The 10996-nt window shown below is 40.9% G+C and overlaps 1 non-coding gene across 1 annotated transcript; it reads right to left on the reverse strand.

Moving 5' to 3' along the window:
* Positions 1-3852: 3852 nt before the first annotated feature.
* Positions 3853-3959, reverse strand: LOC111821459 (U6 spliceosomal RNA). The gene has a single exon (XR_002824883.1). It is a non-coding gene; the product is annotated as a U6 spliceosomal RNA (small nuclear RNA).
* Positions 3960-10996: the final 7037 nt, after the last annotated feature.

Below are 10996 nucleotides of genomic sequence, written 5' to 3' on the forward strand. Positions count from 1 at the left end.
ATTATGATGAGGTTATATGTTATCTCCTTATGTGTTGTAAATTCTGTCACTGTGATGAGATTATACTGATGATGTTGACAAGTTTGATAGGGTCTTAATACAATCTCTTTTGAGATATAAAAGAGAGAAGCGAGCAGAGACACATGTGAAACTCATACCACCAAGAAAGCCATGCCAGGAGCAGAGCGCATCCTTTGGACCTGAGGTTCCTGTGCTGAGATGCTCCCAGACCAAAGGAAGACTGATGCATCACAAGACCTTCCTCCAGAGCCGACAGAGACAGAAAACCTTCTCCTGGAGCTGGTGCCATGAATTTGGACTTGTAGCTTACTCGACTTTGAGAGGATAAATTTCTCTTTGTTGAAGCCATCCACTTGTGGTATTTCTGTTAGAGCAGCACTAGATGACTAAGACAATATCTATTTTACTGAGAGTTTTTATAAGGAATGGCTGTTGGACTTTGTCAAATGCCTTTTCTGCATCAACTGAGATGACCATGTGATTCTTTTCTTTCCTTTTATTTATGTGGTGGATTACGTTGATTGATTTTCTAATTTTGAACCATCCTTGCATACCTAGTATGAATCCTCCTTGGTAGTGGTGTATTATTTTTTTGATATGATGCTGAATTCTATTGTCTAGAATTTTGTTGAGAGATTTTGCATCTATATTCATGAGAGATATTGGTCTGTAATTTTCTTTTTTGTGGCATCTTTGCCTAGTTTGTTATCAGGGTTATACTGACTTCATAGAAAGAGTTCGGAAGTGATGCTTCCTTTTCTATTTTCTGAAAAATTTGAGTAGAACTGGTGTAAGCTCTTCTCTGAATGTTTGGTAGAATTCTCCAGTGAAGCCTTCTGGGCCAGGGTTTTTTTTTTTTGATGTTGTTGTTGTTGTTGAGAGTTTTTTAAATTATCTTCTCAATCTCTTCTCTTGTGATGTGTCTCTTCAGAGTTTCAAAATCACTTTGTGTTAGTTTGTGTAGGTACTTTGTTTCTAGAAATCTATACATTTTCTCTAGGTTTTCAAATTTGTTGGAATATTGTTTTTCTTTGTTTAATTTGATTTGCAATTATTATCACTCTTTTTTAATTTTTTAATTATATATATATTTATTGTACTTTAGATGAAGTTTTACAGAACAAATAGTTTCTCATTAAACAATACACATATTGTTTTATGACAATGATAACAACCCCAAGACATGTCAACACTGTCCCTTTTGAACCTTAGGTTCCCTATTACCAGCTTTCCTGTCCCTTCCTGTTTTCTAGTCCTTGTCCCTAGTCTGTTGTGTCCCATTAGTCTCATTTTGTTTTATGGGGCTGTCTAATCTTTGGCTGATTGGTGAACCTCGGAAGTGACTTTGTTACTGAGCTAAAAGGGCATCCAGAAGCATACTCTCGGGGTTTCTCCAGTCTGTGTCAGACCAGTAAGTCTGGTCATTTTTTGTGAGTTAGAATTTTGTTCTACATTTTTAGGAGTCTACTTTTTCATAATCCTCTGTTATGATCATTTTTATTTCAGTTGGGTCTGTTGTAATGGCCCACATTTCATTTCTTATTTGGGTTATTTACGTCTTCTCCTGTTTTTCTTTTGTCAGTTTGGCCAGTGATTTGTTGATTTTGTTGATCCTTTCAAAGAACCAACTTTTGGTTTTGTTGATTCTTTCTATTATTTTTCTATTCTCTATTTCATTTGTTTCTGCTCTGATCTCTATTATTTCCTTCCTTCTGTTGACTGTGGGCTTTTTTTGCTGTTCTCTTTCTATTTGAGTTATGTAGTTAATGTTTTGATTTTGTCCCATTCTTCTTTTTTGATGTGTGCATCTATTGCTATAAATTCTCCTCTGAGGACTGCCTTTGCTGTGCCCCAAAGGTTTTGGTATGATGTGTTTTCATTCTCATTTGAGTCTAGGAATTTTTTTATTCCATCTTTGATTTCTTCTATTACCCATGTAGCCGCAAAGACTGGGTAAATGGCTCCAAGGCTGCGAAGTACAGCCTGGTTAGAAGGGGTATAGTTGTCACACAGCACCAGGTACTTAGGAGACAGGAGGAAAACGTAAGTATAGAGTGATGAAAAACTAAGAAATTAAGAAAAACAAAAGGCAAATAGATAGAAAAGAAAACAAAAACAAACAAACAACAATAAAGCAAAGGAAAAAACAATTTCCCCAGGGATCTGACCGTGTGGCTGCACTGACTGGGAAAATAACTCCCAAGCTGCACAGTACAGCGAAGCTAGAAGGAGCTCCCAAGCTGAGAAAATAAAGAGAAAACAAACAAATCAAAACAAAGAAACAAACAAAAAAAACCCAGGGATCCCACCAGTGTGGCAGAGCAGTTCAGGAAGCAGTTCCACAGTCGAGGGGTATTTCACAGCCTTTGAAGAAGCAAAGGTGGCACACGGAGCCAGGTATTTGAGAGAAAGGAGGGGGAGGTGGTGAGAGGTATGGAAGAAACCAAAAGAAATGGATAAAAGCAACACCAGCAACAAACAAATGGCACTCAGGGAGCTGGTCAATGTGGTCGAGTGGAATCCAAGCAGCACAGGATTGAAGCCATTGCCTCTTGGCCAAGAGACTGTGGTCACAAGAAACAGAGGAGGCTGAGTGGAGGTGAAAAGGTGAGGGGTGGGAAAACATATCTCTGGTTACCAGTTGTTCGGTCTACTGCTGGAAGGTCCATGAAGCTGCCTTCCTGTAGTCCCTGTTTGCTGATCTCTGACAGGAGTCCAAGATGGCAAATCCGTGCTGCATTAGCTGATAGGGGACCTGTGCACATATCTCTCCTCGCTTTCTGTTCTCTGTCAGTTTCTTATTCCATTCGGTGGTTGACTGACTTCTTTATCTCCTCATTTGATGCTTAGGGTTCCAAGATTTACCTTTGTCTCTGTTTGAATTAGTTTTTCAGGTCTTTGCTTTAAGGGGATGGCGTGGTGCTTCTGTTTATAACATCATGTTGCCCAGAAGTCAAGTTATTGATTTTGGATATTTCCTTTTTTTCTTATTGTCTTTTAGGTGAAAGTTTACACCTCAAGTTAATTTCTCATTCAAAAGTTTATACACATATTGTTTTGTGACATTGATTGTGGTCCCCACAATGTGATAGCACACTCCCCCTTTCCACTCCAAGTTCCCTGTGTCCTTTCATCTAGTTCCTGTCCTTTCCTGCCTTATCCTGCTTTTGGACAGGAGCTACCCATTTGGTCTCATATATTTGATTGAACTAAGAAACACATTCCTTAGGTGTGTTGTTTTTTGTTTTATAGCTTGTCTAATCTTTGTCTGAAAGTAGACTTTGGGAATGGTTTTAGTTCTGGGTTAGCAGAGTGTCTGGTGGCCATAGTTTTTGGTGTTCGTCCAGTCTCTGTCAGACAATTAAATCTGTTCTTTTTATGTGAATTTGAATTCTGTTCTACATTTTTCTCCTTCTCTGTCCAAGACTCTCTGTAGTGTTCCCTGTCAGGGTGGTCATTGGTGGTAGCTGGGCATCATCTAGTTCTTCTGGTCTCAGGCTGGTGGAGTCTCTGGTTCAAGTGGTCGTTTAGTCCTTTGGGCTAATATTTTCCTTATGTCTTTGGTTTTCTTCATTCTCCTTTGCTCTGAGTGGGATGGGACAAATAGATATATCTTAGAAGGTCACTCACAAGCTTTTAAGACCCCAGACTCTACTCATCAAAGTGGGGTGTAGAACATTTACTTTATAAACTATATTATGCCAGTTGACCTAGGTGTCCCCCAAGATTATGGTCCCCAGTCCCCAGCCCAGCTACTAGGTCCCTCAAAGTCTTTGGATGTGTCTGGAAAATTTCTATGCTTTTGCTTTGGCACAGTTGTGCTGACTTCCCAAAAATATGGAACACTTCATGAATTTGTGTGTCATCCTTGTGCAGGGGCCATGCTCATCTACTCTGTATCTTTCCAGTTTTAGTATTCGTGCTGCCGAAGCGAGCACGCTTTCTTCTTTTTTAATGCATGCATTTATTGCTATAAATTTTCCTCTGAGCCCTGCTTTTACTGTGCCCTAAAGATTTTGGTATGTTGTGTTTTCATTCTCATTTGATTCTAAATATTTTTAAATTTCGCTTTTGATTTCTTTTATGATCTAATAATTTTTTAGTAATGTGTTAGTTTTCACATATTTAAGGTATTTTTGTTATTGATTTATATTTTTAAACCATTAAGATCAAAGAAGATGATTTGTATAATTTTGAGCTTTTTAAATTTATTGAGGCTCGCTTTGTGGCCTAAAATATGATCTATTCTGGAGAATGTTCCAGGTACTTTAGAGAAGAATGTGTATAGTGCTGCTCTTGGATGGTGTGTTCTATGTATGTCTATGAGATAAAGTTGGTTAATAATGTTGTTTAGATCTTCAGTGTCTTTGATTTTCTTTCTAATTGTTCTGTCCATCGTTGTCAGTGGTGTGTTGAAACCTCCTACTACTGTTGCAGAAAGATCTAGCAGTTAAATTCTGTTAGAGCTTGTTTTATAAATTTTGGAGCTCCGGCATTAGGTGCAAAGGAGACCTGCTGCTTAAATTTTTATTATTGTTATGTCTTTTTGTTAAATTGACACTTTAGTCATTATATGATGTCCTTCTTTGTCTCTTATAATAGGTTTTTGTTTAAAGTTTAATTTGTCAGAAATTAATATTGCTACTCCTGCTCTCTTTTGGTTACTGTTTTCTTGGTATATTTCTTCCATCCTTTGATTTTTAACCTATTTATGTCTTTATGTCTAAGCTGTGCCTCTTGTAGACTACATATTGATGGGTCATTTTTTTTTTAATTTTTATCCATTCTACCACTCTCTGACTCTTGACTGGGTCATTTAATCCATTTACATTCAATGTGGTTATCAGTAAGTGTGAGTGTATTGATTGGTGAAAAACAGGGCTCTAGGAGTTGATAGAATACCAATTAAGATGTTTCAACAAATGGATGTAATGCTGGAAATGCTCACTCGTCCATGACAAGAAATTTGGAAGAGAGCTACCCGGAAAAATGACAGGAAAAGATCCATATTTATGCCCATTCCAAAGAAAGGTGATCCAACAGAAAGTGGAAATTATCAAACAATATCATTAATATCATACGCAGCTAAAATTTTGATGAAGATGATTAAAATACGGTTGCAGCAGTACATCCACAGGGAACTGCCAGAAATTCAAGCTGGATTCTGAAGAGGACATGGAATGAGGGATATCATTGCTGATGTCTGATGGATCTTGGCTGAAAGCAGAGAACACCAGAAAGATGTTTACCTGTGTTTTATTGACTATGCAAAGGCATTTCACTGTGTGGGAATCCCAGAACACTTAATTGTGTTCATGTGGAACCTGTACATAGACCAAGAGACCGTTGTTCAAAAAGAACAAGGGGATACTGTGGTTTAAAATCAGGAAAGGTGTGTGTCAGGGTTGTATCTTTTCACCATACTTAATCCGTACGCTGAGCAAATAATCTGAAAAGCTGGACTATATAAAGAAGAACATGGCACCAGAACTTTAGGAAGACTCATTAACAACCTGTGATATGCAGATGACAACCTTGCTTGCGGAAAGCAAAGGGGATGTGAACCACTTACTGATAAAGATCAAAGACTACAGTCTTCAATACAGATTACAACTGAACATAAAGAAAACAAAAATCCTCACAACTGGATCAATAAACAACAACATGATAAACGGAGAAAATATTGAAGTTGTCAAGGACTTTATTTCACTTAAATTTACGATCAACACCCATGGAAGCAGCAGTCAATAAATCAAATGAGGCAAATCTGTGGAAAAAGACTTCTTTAAAGTGTTGAAAAGCAAAGATGTCACTTTGAGGACTAAGGTGCACCTGACCCAAGCCATGATATTTTCAATTGCCTCATACAGATGCAAAAGCTGGACAATGAATAAGGGATACTGAAGAATTGATGCATTTGAATTATGGCGTTGACAAAGAATATTGAATATACCATGGACTTCCAGAAGAATGAACATATCTGTCTTGGAAGAAATGAAGACAAAATGCTTCTTAGGAGCTAGGATGGCGAGACTTCGTCTCACATACTTTGGACATGTTATCAGGAGGGATCAGTCCCTGGAGAAGGACATCATGCTTGGTAAAGTAGAGGGTGAGTGAAAAAAAGGAAGACCCTCAACAAGACAGATTGTCACAGTGGCTGCAACAATGAGCTCAAACATAGCCAGACTGTGAGGATGGCGCTGGCCTGAGCAGTGTTTTGCTCTGTTGTACATAAGGACGTTATGTGTCTTAACTGACTGGACGGCACATAACAAGAACATGAGCTCATTGCTGCCATTTTGTTATATTTATTTTTTGTGTGTGTTGTTAATGGTCTTTGTTCTTAATTTTCTGTGCTGAATTCTTTTTGTATTTGGATTGTCTTTTCCCATCTTCCATTATTGTTGTTTTTTTGCTTACTGAGTCTTTTTAATTTTCTTCTCCTTCATTTTGGTGAGCAGATTTATTAATTTTCTTTAGGTTTACCCTGAAGTTTACCTTTATCCTCCTTTATTTACATCAGTGTATTATATCTTGAAATCACATTTTTTCCTTTCTATATGTAAGTTTTATAACTACACCATCCATTCCCCCCCTTTTTTTCTGAAGTTGTTATGATTTACAGCTTAGTATCTCTGGTTCCCTGTAATCAATTTTGCAGCTTTATTTTACTTTTGTGAAGTCTCTACTTGGGTTGGTATCTGGAAGATGTTTTCATGTGTCATTCTTTGGTTGTTGTATGGCATCTTTGGATCTCTGTCTGAAAGACTCCCTTTTATATTTCTTGTAGAGCTAGTCTGGTGGTTACAAATTCCCTTAATTTTTGCTTGTCTGGAAATGTCTTCATTTCACCTTCGTTTTTGAAAGACAATTTTGCTGGATATATGATTCTTGGTTGGTAATTCTTTTCTTGCAGTGATTTGTATATGTCATCCCATTGCCTAAAAAGGCATGCATGTTTTCTGATGAGAAGTCAGTGCTTAATCTTGTAATGAAATTTTTGTAGATGATATTTCATTTTTCATGAGCTCTTCTCAAAATTCTTTCTTTGTCTTTGGTTTTGGGAAGTTTATGATATAACTTGGTGAATTTATTTTGGGGTCTATTCTGTGGGTTTCATTGAGCTTCTTGGGTGGAAACCTTGTCTTTCATGATATTTGGGAAGTTGTCTGCCATTATATCTTCAAAAATTCTAGTTTTTTTTCCTCCTCCCCTTCTGGAATTCCTATTGTGTGTTAATTATTATTCTTGATGGTGTCCCACATCACCCTTAGGCTTTCTTCAGTCTTTTTTTCTGATCATTTGATTCTTTTTTCCATTGATTCAGTTCTACTTCTGTGTCCTTCCGTTATCTATTTCTGATATTTCAATGTTAAGCTTCTGAATATCTAGTTGTTGTTTTTGTATGGGTTATTTTTGTCTATTGAGTTTGACGTTTTGTTGTTGTATTGTTTTCCTGAATTCTTCTAGGCTTTTTTCTGTGTTTTCCTTGGTCTCTTTGAGTAGTCTAAATATTAGCCTTTTAAATTTCTTGTCACTTAGTTCTATTATCAGTTCTTCCTCCAGAAAGTTTTCCATCCCTTTATGTTGATCACTTGCTTGAGCCATCTTACCCTGTTTCTTCATATAGTTTGTTATTGCCTGATGTCTCAGAGGCATTAAGATGTTATTTTATTTATTTATAGGTGCATGTGTCTTCCCTGACAGAATTGAGTAAAGGTACATGGATACATCCCTTCCCTGATGTGAGGTGGTAATTGTTGGTTGGTCAGTATCCCTTCATAGCTCTTGTGGGACTATGTGGTCCTGCTTTGGTGTTAGCTATTAGTATGTCCACTGGATATCAGGACTGGTCACCTTTGTAGCCACAGGAAGGTAGTGCTACCCAAATGGATGGGGAATGCCCTCTGTGCTGGCTTGAATTAGCTGCTTAATAGGTAGAGGGAGATCAAGGGGTCTCAGTGTGGGCCTGGGGGTATTGTACCTGCTAGTCTTTGGATAAGGGTGGTCAGGGGGTAGGAGTAGGTAATGAGTTGCATGCTTGTCCTTGGGTAGGGGCACATCTACCTGTCACTGGTGGGGGTGTGCAGAGCACTCCTGCCAGTTGCCCTGAGGTGGGCACAGTGGGTGCTCCTGCAGATCACCTGGAGAGGTGGGGGGGTGCCTTGACCAGGTGGAGTTATGGGGAGTGCTCCTGCTCGTCACTCAGCATTGGGTTTGGTGGACACTCTTGCCAGTCTCCTGGAGGCACTGGAGGCATGGCAGTTGGGGTTACTGCTGGTCCGTGGGTGCAGGGCTCAGAAGGTGTGCACCTAATCTGTAAGTGTGAGGGGAGGGGATGCCACCAGTCTACAGGCCCCCAAAGTGAGGGGCAGGGCATTGGGGGTCCTGCTCGTCTGTGTGTGCTGGGGGTGTGTTGGGGGTGGGAGTAAAGTGTGAGGGGGTGCTGCCAGTCTGTGGGTCTCTGACGGGAGGTAGGGTGGGCATGGTGAATGCAATGAGTACTCTTAACTTTTGCTGGGTGGGGAGTGCTCCCGCTTGACTCTGGACTTGGGTGTGGGGGTACACCTGCTTGGTAGCACCAGGTGATGGGGACTTTGGCTGATTAGATGTGAGGGGGGATTGCATAGAGATTGGCTGGTAGGGGACCTCTAGGTGTTACTGTATGCATTTACTGTTCAGTGGGTTTTTCCTGTCCAAATGCTCAGGCACCGCTACTGGTGAGTAGTCTTGTCCCTTGTTCCTGGCTTCCTCCTTTCCCTGTGATTGCCAGGATCACTAAGCTCTTGCCTGCCTTCCTCTACTTTCCCTTTTTTGATCCAGCTTGTGTCCTCCTCGCCTTGTTTCATTCCAGGTTTTTTACCCATTATCTTTATCTCCTGTTGTGAATTCCGTGGAGTTGCCTTTCTGTGCTCCTTACCTGGGAATGCTGCTTGCTTTGTCTCAGTATGGATACACTGGGCAAGTCCAACTGGCAGGACACTGGAGATCCATAATTCTCCATGTCTGCTGTTTTGAACAGTCTCTCCTTCAACTTGGCACTCAGTCTGATTCTTCAGCCTTCCTTTGTTGCTCAGGGTTCCAAAGTTGTCATCTATAACTGATTCACTTATTTTCTTGAATCTTTGCTGTAAGGAGGACATTATGAGGCATCTGACTATGCTGCTATCTTCGACATTTTTTGCTGGGTTGTGTTTCTAAATTACCTCTTCTGGAAAGTCCCTTTCCCTGTAACCAGAGCAACCTGTTGTTTTCCAAGCAGCTTGCAGTTTCTATGTTGTACTTCTCTTGTGCATCCCAGGAACACATGGTAGAGTGGCTCTGCAAAATGCTTAATGACCACATAGCTGCCCATTTTAGCAGCCATTTTTTGTCCCTAAGGATTTTGTGGAAACCCCAGTGACATAGTGGTTAAGTGCTATGGCTGCTAACCAAAAGGTCGGCAGTTTGAATCCACCAGGTACTCCTTAGAAACTATGAGTCAGTTCTACTCTGTCCTATAGGGTCGCTATGAGTCAGAATCAACAGGATGGCAACGGGTTGTTAAGGATATTGCACTCTACTTCCTGACCCAAAAAAGATCAAGAGCTAGAACAGAGGTGGTGTGGGAGGGACAGGAGCAACCACAGCAAACAATATAGTTAAAAAAATAGGAACAAAATCTGAGTGAGGGAGCGGAGAAGAGATTGAAGACCAGAAGGTGCCAGCCAGGAAAAGAGGTCAAAAGTTGGAAAGAAAGAGTTTTGAAGGGGAGAAACAAGAGATGTGACATTAGTATGAGAAGAGTAAAACTGTGAGACAATAGAGGAGATTTCATTGATGTTGGCAATCCAGAGGCAACAGGTGGTGTTAGCTACAGAGCAGACACCCTCCCTGGGAAGATACCAAGTAATTCTAGGCAAAGTGGTTATCTGTAGTCTCTGAGGAAAGCAGGTGAGAGCAAAAACTTTAGAGACTGTATTTCAGCATTTTCTAAGATATTAAGGGCCCAGAGGGCCTGGTCTACCTGAGGGTCACCTGCCACCAGAGGCAGAAGGGTGAGTTTAGCTTGGGGTGGGGTGCCCCTCAAAAATAGTTTGACTGAATTAGGACCCAAAATTATCTGCTCTGGAATAGATTAGTCATGGCCCTGGCCTGAGGGGCTGGCTGCTGCATAGACCCATTGGAGCATGCCTAGTTGTCTCAGTAACTCTTGGCCCTTATCAATAGTTGGCTAGCCGCAATCAGCACAGGCAATTAGAAGGCTCATATTGGGATGGGTGAGGTGTCAGGCCATGGAAAGCCATTAGATCAAAGAGAGGGTCTGGCCAGGGTCGGTCCCTGGAAGTCCAGCTCTAGCCTCATGAAAGAATCTCTGGGTATCCTTGAGTAATTAAATGATCTTGCCGTATCTGGAGATGACTGCTAGTTGCTGCATTTCATGGGCTGTAAAGTGTAGACCACTGCGGCCAGATACATCTGGTATAGCGGTATAGCCATACCACTCCCTGCATGATCACGCCCCTGCAAAAGGTCTTTCAGAAGTGCTCGAATCTCCATGTGTGATAAGGATTTCAGTGCTGTCAGGGGCGACTTGATCTTCAGCAGCCTGATCCAATGATGTGATTGCAGCTCCTTCGATGGTGTAGTTAGGGCCAGGTGTACCATGTGCCAGGTGGTGACTGGAAGCTCCTATGGAGGGTATAAGGGGGCTTAGGGTCATCAGAGAACAATTCATATGTCTCCAGGTCATGTAGGCACCAGGCTGCCGCTTAGTGGTGTGCTCGGGTGGCCTGTGCATGTTGTTCGAGTGCGGCAGCCAGTAGGACCCAATAGGCATCTTGCCAGGAGATGCAGCCTTGGAGTAGTCGTGCCACCTCATGCCGGGTGCAAAGCGGGACCAGGACTGTCACAACCTTTCCTTTGTTTAGTTTGTGGGCAGCACTGACTGTGGTGGTCCATGGATCTAGAAGGAGATATTCTTCCAGATGTG

Source organism: Trichechus manatus, unplaced genomic scaffold (genome assembly GCF_000243295.1).
Source record: "Trichechus manatus latirostris isolate Lorelei unplaced genomic scaffold, TriManLat1.0 scaffold00086, whole genome shotgun sequence".
NCBI classification, from domain to species: domain Eukaryota; kingdom Metazoa; phylum Chordata; class Mammalia; order Sirenia; family Trichechidae; genus Trichechus; species Trichechus manatus.